General features: G+C 42.6%; 2 protein-coding genes across 3 annotated transcripts in view; both read left to right on the forward strand.

Annotated features, from left to right (window-relative positions):
* XK (X-linked Kx blood group antigen, Kell and VPS13A binding protein) overlaps nucleotides 1-13,218 on the forward strand; it is a 42,196-nt gene that overhangs the window by 8,652 nt on the left and 20,326 nt on the right. The gene's annotated exons all lie outside the window — the stretch shown is intronic.
* LOC113265816 (cytochrome b-245 heavy chain) overlaps nucleotides 1-13,218 on the forward strand; it is a 101,475-nt gene that overhangs the window by 624 nt on the left and 87,633 nt on the right. The window lies entirely within an intron of this gene.

Raw genomic sequence — 13,218 nt, forward strand, 5'->3', positions numbered from 1 at the left:
AGGTTCAAAGGAAGGGGAGGGGAGGAAACTAACTCTCGATGGGGAACGGTAGAGTTCTGGAAATTCATGGCCGTGACCATGGTGGAAAAAACAGCTTGCTGTTCGCTGGAAATCTACCTGGCAGAAGCTGGGCCTTTTGGGATTTTGCCTCCATCCTTCAGTGATGGTTCTAAACCGGCTGAGACCCTGGGTTGTAATAGTTCCTAGGGATGAATGATGGAATGAAGATTACTCTCCTCTCTTCTTGAAGTTCTAAGAGGTAGCTCAGCTTTTAAATGAACACAGTTGTGTAACCTTTGGACTGTTCTCACATCATCAAATTGAGGGCAGGTTTTGGTGAAGCCAGGTTTAAAAAACGAACAAAAACCTCTACATGCCTAAGACACTAGTGAAAAACCTTTGTATGGGGAGAGGAAATAACTCCTCCCAAATATTATAAGTAAACAAAAACCAGATATGCTGGTCAGTTTCACTACATAGATAAGCAAAAATGAGTTAAAAGCCTTAAGTTGAAAAAAATACATAGTTAAGAGAACACTGAAATTGGAATTAAAAAGAAATAAATCACTCTGAATTAATTTGACTTCCCTCAGCATTGTCTTCTCTCTGCCTCGGCTAGATGTGACCATCTCGGCTCGCTGGTAAAATGGCTTAATTTACTGCAGGGTCACAAGGCATTTGCATGGCACAGCTTATTCACATCACCTCAGAGTGACTACGATTCTTAAAACATGTCGGACCTTAAGCTGAGCTTCTTGAACCTCGGTCCATTAACATGTACGTGAAATGCCTCCCACAGCCCCAGGCAGACAGGAGGCGCTCAGTCCATGTAGCAGCATCCTGTTCTCTAGGGACTTATAACTGGAACAGTCGTTGACCGAGGTGAGTCCTCTGCATGCCCATCCACCCTTTGCCCAGTTCTTGGTTTTTCCACGTGATGGGGCCACAGCAAGAGACCAGATGTGGTGCTAGCCTATTTGATTTCGGCCAGTTGATCCAGTTTTTTTTCCTCAAGTTTTTAGAAAATGAAGATTGTCTTTGTTGACCTAAAAGAAGAGGCAAGGTCAAAATCCTAAAAAGAGATGAGTTTATTTGGGACCCACAAACTCTAGCACGCTGCAGGCAAGTCCTCTGAAGGCTGGGGATAGGCCGTATTTCTGGGCAGGGAATGCAAAGAGGGGAGAGTTCAGTTGGAGTCTGTTACAATCCAAACAAGTAGAGACCAGCCTTACAAATTCCCCAAGCAGACAAAACCAGTCCAGTCTTACAAACAAAGGTCAACTCAGCTCATTTTGTGAGACCAGCCAACCTGGGTAGTTTCTTGTTCATGCCTCTGGGAAACCATAAGCAAAGCTTTGCCAGGTTGGTATGAAGTAACTCCTGATTACTTCCCTATCATTAAGAAAATTCCAGTATTATCAGTTTTGTTGTAAATCAGACACTTAACGGGAAAGGAGTCTCTCAGTCCTTAAGTTTGTTTTCCTTAGGGCACAGGTGTGAGATTTTCCATTTCATATCCTCTGGGTCTAATTTAGATTGAAGTTCTTTCACATCGCCCTCTTTTTATCAAGATCTTTCACAGAAAACATTGCTGAATGTTTGCTGAATGTTTCACAGAACACAATGCTGAAATACACCTTGAGGTGTATTTATTAATTTTTGTCAAAAGTATAGTTCTTTATAGGTAGATTGTATTGTATGTCTCCCCACCTGAGGAGAGTGGTCTTCCGGTGTCTTTCCCCATGGAGTTGAGGGCCATGCTCAGTTGTCTTTCCTCAGAGCTGAGGCGAACCCCATCCTCAGGTGTCTTGTCCCGTGGAGGAGGGGAATGACACGGAATTTCAATGGCCTCATTTGAACAATAAGAGGATTGAGAAATGAATAATCTCAGGTATGCCGCTTTAAGGTGGATGGTTTAGTTTCCATGGTTATTTGAGTTTCAGGAAAAGCTTTTGAAAGGAAAAGAATTTTATTTTATACATACATTTGGGAAGAAGACATTTGCTTATTAATACGAAACAGTAGAAATTTAATTAAAAAGATTAAAACTGAGGACAAAAAACCCAACGATAGCTAGTGATTGAAATGCCCTTCTCAGTCAGTTTCCCTAACGCCCCTGTTTACTAGATCAAAAATGCCCTGTGTTCCGGGAGCTTGGCCAGCTTCGGCTAGCAGCTCGATATTGTCCTTCATTATTTTTAGTTCTTGTGTTATTTTCCCTGACTTACTAACGTGAAGACAACTTTCTCCGAGTAGGACACAGGTTCCCCCTGCTGAGCAGTGAGGACGTTTAGGGCCCTGCAGTTTTGTAGAATTACTTCTGCAAGGCTATCGATTTGGGTCTCTTGATAGGCAAAAGCTTGGACAGAAGCATTGGAAGTAGTGGACAGGACTACAGAAAGATTGCAAATTACTGTTATTTGTTTTTGTTTTTAGTTTTCGCTACTTCAGCCAGGGAAGAAAGGCTCTGGTAGCATGCCCCAAACTTGTTCTGTCCACTGTAGGGTTATATGTAGCTATCCAGCCATAATTATAAACTTCCCAGTTCCAACGTATCCTTTTAAGTCGATAGGAGAAAGACCCTACATTAGGTATGTAAGCAGAAGAGGGAAGGCTTTTTCTAATTTAGGTATCAGGGTAAGGCAACAATCCCTACACATCCCTTTTAATTGAGGGATAGGGTAGAATATGTTTCTTTCACATAAAAAGAAGTACCCAATGTCTTCTAAGAATAAGGCATCATTGGGTCCTTTTGCCCAGATTCTTTCCCCTGGAATGAAACAAAAGATCTCATAATCAGAAATATAATCGTTATTATACAGAACATATGATAATCTGTTTTACTAGCAGGTTGCGAATGATTATGTGAGAACTTTAAATTTCTATAGATCTCAAGTAACAAATGAGCTGATCTAGTGTAAGTAAGATTTTGGTTATGGTCTGGGAGATCCCTAGGAAAAAAATAAGTTAAATTAAGTTTCCATCTTTTACCAGATATTTGGTCAGTCCCCAGTGAAGTACCATTGAGTGGGAGCACATTAGCTTCCCATTTTCCAATCTTATTGAATTTCTATTGCCCCACCATAGGGAAGATGATAGAGTCTTCTGGATTCCAACAGGGAGTGAATTCATGTTCATCTAGGTCATACAGAAAGATTTTTGGGTGAGAGTTCAGACCTGAGAGAGAGTATTGCTTTATGAGTCAGGGGTACCCAGTGGAAAACCATAATATTTTCTGCCAGTTTTCCGGGAGGGAAGATGTGTGGTTTCAAAGGTACCAAAGGAAGATCCTACCCATTTGCCAGGTAGGTTTTGCCATCCTTCTAAAGACAGTGGCCAGGCCAGCAATTTAGGTTCCTCGTCATGAGTATTATTTACCCTAGAAATCAGTAAGTTTAGCAGAATCAGAGAGTTTTTGTGAGGTGGCACTAACAGGATGCTTTAAAGCTAAAGTAAAGGATAGTAGGAAAACTAGGCAAGAAACAACAGAAGGTCTGAATGACAAGATTAAACACAGAGTGAGAAGGGGGAAAAAAACCTCAGTACAGGCCTGGTCCGTACATCTTGGGTACACTGTCTACTTCTGATGCCATCTGCTTCAGTTCCTAGAAATTTTCGTTATTCGGTCACCAGATGACGTGCCAGTACATTCAGATTTGCGGGCTTTTTTTCAGATGAGACACATGAATCCAGGAATCTATTCCTTGATGTTTGGCTGCTCAGAAGTTAGTTAATAACACCTGGTAGGGGCCTTTCCAGTGAGTTTGAAGGGAGTCTGTTGGGAAATGTCTTTTCCGGTAGATGAAATGTCCAGACTGTAAGGTGTGATGTTTGATGTCTTTGTTTCCCAGAAGCTCACTGTGGAAAGATTGTTCTACCAGAGTGTGATTACTTTCTAGGGACTTGATCAGGCCTTTGCAAAACTGAAGTACATCTCCCCACCCCCCTTATTAGTTGTGGGTCAAAAGAAGTGGGGGCTGAGCGTATTGGCCATTCTGTAATTAATTTCAAAAGGCAAAAGTTTATGTATCCTGAAGAGAGTAGATCTAAGGTTTAGAAGAACCAGTGGTAAGACTTCTGGCCAGGGTATTTGGAAGATTTCAGCTGATTTACCTAATTGAGTTTAGTAATTCCATTTGTACATTTCACCAGTCCTGAAGACTGAGGACGGTAACGAAGTGACACACAGCTGCCGAACTAGCCAGGCAGCATAGACTTATCGAGGTATTTGACCCGTATAATGGGTTCCCCAATCACTATGAAGTTCAAAGCGGTTCCCTAAGTGGAAATAATCTTTTCTAGTAGGAATTTAGGTACAGAAGAAGCAGTTGTCTAGCTACATGGGAAAGCTTCAGTCCAATCTGAAAACATGCAAACCATTACCAGAATGTACTTCTGTCCAGTAGATGGGAGCAATTGTACGAAATCCATTTGCCAAATCTGAATGGTCCACGGGGCAAATTAAAACATCTGGGACAGTACGGATAAGTTTCCCTGGGTTAAATTTAGGGCACATAGAGCAATGAAGATAAGTGCTTTTTGCGGCCTTGTCAGCGTTTCCCCACCAGTATTATTCATGAATGTTGTTTTATCAGTTAATCAGTGATTTAATTCATATATGGTAGTTAATATGGAAGTTTTCAATTTTCTGGCAGGACTGGTTTGTTATTGGGTCCGAACCATTTCTGTTCTTCGTGACACCAACAGCCTTTGGATTTCCAGTTTTGTTTTTCCTTTTCAATGACCAATTGTTGTATTACCCTAGCTCAATCTCTTGGGTTGTCACTAGGGGAGGCAGTTTTCTGGACCACGACAGTGGTTTGGTCTTTGGATCCAATAAGAGTGGCGTTTTTGCAGAGACATCAGCAAGGTGGTTTCCTTTGGCTTCCAGAGAGTCAGACTTAAAATGACCAGGGGCTTTAATAATAGCCAGAGGTCCTGACAGGAGTAGAGCATCAAATAAATTTTGGACGTAAGTACCATTTAAAATTTTGTCTCTGCTGGAAGGAAACCCTGTTGTTTCCATAACATTCAAAATCAAAGACTACTCCAAAGGGAGTAGCTGGTTGTAGGGGAGAGAATGTCTGACAGATACCTCCTGCTCAGAAGGACAGAAGGAAGCACGGCACCGGATTTGAATCCTTTAATGGCTTGTGCTGCCAGAAGAGTAGGCCTCCCTCATCTGTGCTGGGGCCTAGAGGAGGCTGTGGGCTCTGGTCCCCGGGCTTCAGCACTTCCGGGGCGCCCCTCCGGCCAGCGGCCAGTGGGGAGGTGTTGTCTTCAAAGAGGCGGCTCAGGTGCTGGTTGTTGCCCAGGGCCCTCTGCACGTGCTCCGGGGTGATGCGCATCTTGTGGTGGTGGCAGCAGCCTCGGCCTGGAGAATGCCTGCAAGGAAAACAGGCGTGCGTGAGCTCAGGCGCTGGATTTAGTGACCTTTTTTACAGTAGGAGGTCCGTGTGGCTAATGGAGAGCTGCAGCTCGTTGCCTAATATCATCAGGGAAAGCGCCAGCAGGAATCCGACAATTAGAGACATATAATAGGGGCGCCTGGGTGGCTCCGTCGTTAAGCGTCTGCTTCGGTCAGGTCATGATCCCAGGGTCCTGAGATCAAGCCCTGCATCAGCCTCCCTGCTCAGCGGGGAGTCTGCTTCTCCTTCTGCCCCTGCTTGTGCTGTCTAGCTCTCTGCCAAATAAATAAATAAAATCTTTTTTAAAAAATGAAACATATAATAGACAATAAGGGCGCTGAGGAATCTCTAGAAACTCTGCAGCAGCATAGAACTGAAATATTGATATTCATAATATTTTCCCTCCTCAGCTTTAATCTATGGAAGGCTCAATACCTCTTTCCATTTGACTTTATCTTATGCAACTAATCAATACTAACATAGCAAATTGAGCTATTTTTTTCTAATTTTCTATAAGGTAAAAGAACAAATCTTCTTTACTTTTAGGGATCTCTAGGAGATCTCAGGGACAGTTTTGAGTATAAAAGGTGTTGTTAAGTTTTATTTCATTTTTCATTTTGGATTCGGTCTCAGAAGGTAAAAATTGAAAAGTTTCTCAGGAGATTTGAGAATTAAGATGGGATCATGGGTGCCTGACCGAGTGCATGAATGATTGTAGCTTGGCCATTTATGAAGTAAAGTAACAATACAATATTTAAATAAACATACAAAAATCACTAACGCATTTGTAAATGCAGGTTTCTTTTATTTTAAAGGGAATAATCAAGGGCATAGTAAAGTCATAAGAAAGTGTTCCTGTGGTGAGATACGGAGTCTGTGCTATTTGGACAGGTTACATAGAAGGTGAGGTGGGAACTTGAATGAGGACCCTGAAGATATTCAGGTTCTAATCCCTAAAACCTGTGAATGACATTGGTGGGCCCTTAATGTAATTACAAATGTCCTTATAAGAGAGAGGCAGGAGGAGTTTTGATGACAGAGGAGGAAGATAATGTGAGGATTGCAGGCAGGCTTTGAAGCTGGAGGAAAGGGCCACCAGCCAAAGAATGCAAGGAATCCAGCTCTAGAAGCTAGAAAAGGCCATGAAAGGTATTCTCTCCTCTAGGGTCTCTGGAGGGAGCAGGGCCCTACTGACACCTTGATTTTAGCCCAGTTAACATGACTTCAGACTTCTGACCTCCAGAACTGTAAGAGAACAAATGTGCTTTGTTTTAAGCCACCAAGTTTGTGGTAATTTGTTGCAGCAGCCATAGGAGATTCTGGAACAAGTGATTTTACTTCAGACAGAAACATTCTCTTTTTGGCCCTTAATTTAAAAAAAATACCCATGTCTCATTATCTTGAGACTCCTAGTAGAGTCTCAGTCACATATAGTCTCATTCATATTTATTACTTATAACTTTTAAGCACTTGCATTTCACAGAGGAAACAAGGGGGTGGATAATTGTGAATTTCTGTCATTTTAGCAGAGCTCATGAATACACTCAACCTAGCTTTTATTCAGCGACACGATTCCCTTATACATTTCACAGCATGGCAGAAATGAACACATTCATCTACAAACCCAAAGATACAGCCTCCTTGTAGCAGATGCAAATAAAGAAGCAAAAGTGTATAAACTAAAATTATGCTTAGTAATGAATGTTTTAATATTCTTACTTAGCAATGATCTATGTCCATTCTGTGCCTACTATTTCATAATATCGGTCAAAGCTCTTCAGTTATCTAAAGATTTTGGAAACACTTTTCGAGGTAACATACTACAAAACCTCATTACTGTGGAAATGCAAGTTCGTCAGAACAATGATTCAATTTGCTTAAACATACATTGATATTTTTGTAATCTTAAACATTCAGTAGGTAATTCTAGCCCATTTGATTATAAACCTGTGTAAGTTTAGCAAAAATATATCCAAGAGGCATAAAAATGTATGCTTGTATTATATTTCACAGAAATATATAGCAGAGAAAACATAGTTGTTTTCATTAAATGACAAATATTATACTAGTTAAAATTGTCAAAGATTTGCATAAATTCCATATAAATTTGAATTCTTAAAATATATTTTTCAAATTTAGCACATTTAAAATATTTAATTTCTGTATTTTAGGAAATTTTTGTTATATTCAGTTTATATAAGCAATTACTTTACATATGCCAATTAGAACAGAGCTCCTTTAAATTAAAAAAGACACTTTAAAATCTAATATATTAATACCAGCCCAAGGTAAGAAAATGTTACGCACCCACACGCACAACCAGAGGTGAAGACATTTCTGAATTACAGATATGGAGACATATAGCTCCAGAGAAACAGCTTCAATTTTGCAATTTTAGCCATGGATCAAGAGCAAACACAGAAACAAAATCTTCCCCGTCCAGATTTCAAAAAGCTCTTTCTCTCCCAAAGGGCATGAAATTCTGAATTGATTTAAGCTCAAAAATAGACTAATAAAAAGACTGACAAACCAGATTCTCTGTTGCCTCTCACCCAGCAGGGGCTAGATTTCTACAAACCATGAGTCCATGTAAAGAGATCTCCAGATGGTCAGATCCTCTAACCAAATTCCCATCCATTTCTGCCAACCATGGGGAATAACTTAATGGCCGTAAATGAACAAAAACAAAACAGAACTACATTGGTATAGAGGCAATTTTTTAAAAGACAGAAAAAGGCAGACAACTCAGTTCTGTTGGCACTTCGGCTTCAGCTAGGAGAACCAAGAAAAGACACTCCTGGGTTTAACTATACATGAGGTACATTCTCCATGAACAGTTTACCTGGTTCTGACAGGTGTGCCTGTTGGGCATCTCATTGTAAGTTTCAAGGCAGTGAAAAGATTTTTCAAAAGGTAAAATCATGTCACTCATACAGATACATGTGAAAAGATTTTATTACTTACGAAAAGTGGACAGATGTTAAAAACCATTTCAAAAGAGAACAAAGGGAAGTTGATTAGGAACATTGAAATAAAGATGTCCTTGGGAATAAAACTGGTTTTATTATGCTATGGGAGGGGAGACCATTGAAGCTCCACTGGACCATGCACTTTGCATGTGTGTCCGTGACGTGACAGCCTATATCCTGGAGCTGACAAGCAACAAGGCCCGTGACCATCGCCTCACAATATGTGGAGAGGGCAGTGCCAGACCTGGAGCTCTACCACTTCCTTAGGGATGGATGCGGCAGTGTGTCTAATTGATGACATGTCCCGATTCAGGAAGAATTGCTGATGCCGGTGTTCTAGAGCCTGGCGAGGGCCCTCATAGCCTCATCCGCTGGCAAGCCCACTCACAGTTGAGGGAGCCCTATGCTACTGTCATCAGCAAATGCTATAAAAGGATTTGACTCCATGGGTATGCTTCTGACTCCTCTCAGTTTCTGTCATTTTGAGTTGGAAGTGTCTGTGGGACATCATCATAGAGTTTGAAGATTCAGTTTGCAAGCAAGAATGGATGTATAGTCTGGAAAGCTAAATTTGGGGCCCATAGCAGGCTCTTGGATACTCTGAGCCACTTTTCCTTGGCCCTCTTGATTTTAGTGCAGCTGTGGGGAAGAGTTCCACATGCACTGCCAGCATCCCACATCAGCCAGGAGTCCCAGCACACACCGTGATATTTCTCTTTTTTTCCGGCTTCCAGGTTTTCTCCTATGCCAAAGAATGCAGCTCAAGTATAGATGAGAAATATGGCAGAACACTTGCAGGGCCACCTGCAACCTAAAGGGGGTGGTAGTCAATGGGTATAGCCTCAGCCTCTGTCCTTAAGATGGATAACTTGGGGTCCAAACTGTACAGTCCTCTGCGAATCCCCAGATTCAATGAGCCCTGCTTGCCACAGTGGTAGCCAGCTTCATGTAGTCTTTATTAGCCCTGCTGCCTTCACTCCCTCAGTTTGCTTCCTCGGCTTACACCCCAGATGATCCACCTGCATCCAAATGCTTGCCTCAGGCTCTGCTGCTTGACAGTAGTCATCAGAATAGAGGTGGTAATTTGAACCACAGCAGGCCAGGCTTGTGCAGCTGTGGAAAAGGCAGCTAGATTCCTCCAGGGTACAAGTTCTGTCAGAGGCTGCAGGAGAATGGAGGGGCGGCTGTGTTTGAGGTTTGTGCAAGAGAGTGAATGAAGTTGTGCATCAAAGATTCTTAGCTGGATGGGGGGAAATCAAGGGTTCATTTGATGTGAGTGCTTGATAAGAATATAAAAAAACAGCTGGAGTAGTTCTTAGACAAGTAGTTGAATGGGTGGAAGGTGGTGGTTAGCATAGGATGTTTCAGTTAGTGATTTCAGAGGTGTTTGTAACTCACCCCTACTGTTTCGTTTCTGCCGTATCTGGGGAAAGGCTGAAGAGGCTAGGCTTCACTGGTCTAATTTTATAATACGGTTCTTTGAACTTTGGTAACCTGACATAATCGCCTTCATTTTAATCAGGTCACTTCCCAGAGATGTACCTTGGCCGGACACATTGCCCAGCTTCGGAAAAAAACTTCCTTAATGTATCACCTATTTCCAGGACCATTTGTGTTTTATGAACTAATCTAAAGATGATAGTTATAATTTGTACATTCTTAGCGGCACATGGAAGGGATGCTGAAGGATAGCTCTCTGTGTGCGTGTAGTGCTTTATATAAGTTTATAAGTTTCTGCCCCAACATCTCGGTTTTTTGCATGTGTATACACACACATGCACATATGCGCACACATACACAAATAGAAAACTTCAAAAGGAGTTTCAAAGGAAATACACTGAAATGTTACTTAGTTGTCTTGAGATAGTGAGGTTATGGGTTATTTTTTCTTCTTTCCACTTTATCTGTGTTTTTCATGCTTCCTCAATGAATGTTTATAAGTTTTTGTTGGGGGTGGGGAGAGTGGTCAGGCCTGATCTACTGGTCTAACCATGGGTCTTTGTCTTACTCATTTGTGCATGCCCAGTTTGGCACATATGGGTTCTCAATGTATAGTCCGTGAATGGTGAAAACTGAAGAGCACGGCAGTTGTATTAATTTCATTTTTACAGATGAAAGGGCAGAGGGTATCATTTAAGACGTTGCAATTGCAAATGATAGAAGTCCCAACTAAAAGTGGCTTAAAAATAAATAAAAATATAAAAATTAAAGATATATGTAATATATATTACATATATCACCTTGTATAATAAATTCAGAGGCAGAATGATCCCATGGTTGGCTGATTTATCGGCACAACAGCGTCATCAAGGACCGAAGCATTTTCCATCTTTGTGTCTGTTTCCCCTCGTGATTGCAAGAGGACTGTGTATTCATAATATATTGCTGCACAGTAAACCACCACAAAGCTAGTGACTTAAAATAACAACAGTCATTTGTTTTGCCCACGAACTTACAATTTGGGCCGATCTCCACAGGGTCAGCTTATCTGTGCTCCATGCGGCTCAGCTGGAGCAGCTTGACTGAAGGCTGGAGAAGCCACTTCCAAGGCGGCTTACTCACGTGGCTGGCAGTTTGGTTCTCTGTTTCCTGATGGTTGCTTAGCTGGGGCTGAGGGCCGGAGGCCATGGTTCTTTTCCATGTGGGCCTCTCCTTGGCTCCCTCACAGCATGGCAGCTAGGTCTTAAGAATGACTGTTCTAAGAGTCATGCACTGGAAGTTTTCTGTTTCTTAGTATGTTTGCCCGGAAACTGGCAGTCATCTTTGCCATATCAGTCACTAGATCTCAGATTCAAGAAGAGACACAGACTCTACTTCTTAATGGGAAGAATATCAAAGAATTTGGACACCATGTTTTAAAACATCTACAGGTTGTTAGAGGTCTAGACATCACAGGTAGGCATGACCAAGTCAGGGAGAAGAGAGATGCTTCTTCGTGTGTGTGTGGTGGTTTTTTTTTGTTTTGTTTGTTTGTTTTTGTTTTGTTTTGTTTTTATTGGGGAGGAACACCTTTTCGTTCAGCAGAATTCTCCTCAGGTTTCATTGGCCAGACATAGCTCAGGCTAAACCAGCCCTTAGCCACTGTGATAGAGAATTACAGATGCCTTAAAGGTATAGATGCCCTTGTCCCTGAAGAGCAGCCAGGTGGGGCCTGCAATAGATAGATCAACTTCGTCTACGTAACCCAGTGAATATACCATGCAAATATCATTTTCTCCATTTGTGACAAAAATTGTAGGAGACTGGTCTCTGCAAATCTGGATTTACTCCAGGGGCCAAACCTGTGAGCATCTTCCTTGAACATGTGGGAGCATGAGCGTGTAATCAGAGTTCTGCCTTCGAGGAAGAATGGAGGAGGGAAGGATATCAGTTAAGTGGGAGGCCCATCGTATCTGCAAAACCAAGGTTCAGGAAGTTTAAGGGCCCAAAGCCAAGACTGAAACCCGGGATTTTAGATGCTTGGCCCATTGCTAGTCTTTTAGCCGACACTGCTTCTCATGGAGATGGAGAATGTTACAAGGTAGAGAGGATTTAGGAGGTCATCATGTCTGACTTTGCACTCTATGTAGAAATCCCTTCTTTGGTGTCCCTTAAAGGTGGTTATATTCAGCGGTAGAGCTCTCAGCACTCAAAGGACACTGTTCCATTGATAAAACTTTCTTGTTAGTATGTTCTACCTTGTATAGTAAGTGAGACTTTTCCTTTTCCCCCAGAAGACATCAGGCCCAGGAGCTGTATGTGCCACATTCGGGGGGAGGGGGAGCCACTAAGAATTGGTCAGATTCGTTTCTTCAAGATTTTCCAAGGGTGATAAAGCAGCCCTACCACAATCAGCCCCCACATCCCCACCCTCAGATTTACAAGGAAACACCTGAGGGAAGGGGTGAGAGACCAGGAGCTTCTATAATATACGTGGCAAGAGGCCACTCCCTCACTTTCCCTCCCAGAAGCCACCTACAGTGGGATTTCAAGATGAAGAGTGCTCACAACATGGGTAGCAAGCAGTTCATTTCCTGCCTTCTGAGCTGGGAACCCACAGCCCCACTCCGCTGCTGTTCTCCTGAAATAGTTCATCGTGTGGCCCCTGGGGTTTGGGAGTATTCACAAGTGTAAAGACTGAGGCCTGATTGTCATTGATAGATTTCTGAAGGTGGGAGACTTGAAGGAATAGCCTGGGGTGAGTAGAGACCAAGGTAGCACGTGCCAGGAAAGGGGTCAAGCTGTCTCCTTGATAGCAGCCAGCTGTTGTAAGTCACAGACCACCTAGGACATTTCCTCTTGCTCCTGAGTCTACAGGTCAGCCGGGCGGTTCTGGCCTGGGCCAGCCCGGCTTATCGTGGCTGAGCTTTGCTTGCGAGCACACACTCAGCCTCTGAGCTGTTCAGCAACGACTGGTCTACGGTGCCTGCTCTTGGAATGGCTCGCTTACAGGTCCTCTCTACTCCCGCAGTAGGCCAGCCTGCTGTTTGCGGGGCTCTGGGAAGAGTCAAAGCCTGCAGAGCTGCAGAGCATTTTGTGATCTACGCTCAGAACTGGGACACTGTCACTTCTTCCACATTCTGTTTCCGCAGAGCACAGTTGGGAGGAGATTGGGCGGTGTGTGTGGGGGGGAAATAAATCCCTTTCACAATAATACCCCACCAAGCTGACACTACTAAGTAGAGATTTTTCACTCGTGTTGTATGGAAATCAGCCTCCTTTCACCTTCAGCCTCATGGTTAGACCTGATTTTTTCCCACTAAAGCAGCACTAACACATCCACTCCCCCTTACTTCCTGGCAGACCACCAGATATTCACAACTGTCTCCTTTTTCTTTTCTGTTCTCCAGATCTTCCCATCA

This window comes from Ursus arctos, chromosome X (assembly GCF_023065955.2).
Source record: "Ursus arctos isolate Adak ecotype North America chromosome X, UrsArc2.0, whole genome shotgun sequence".
Lineage (NCBI taxonomy): Eukaryota > Metazoa > Chordata > Mammalia > Carnivora > Ursidae > Ursus > Ursus arctos.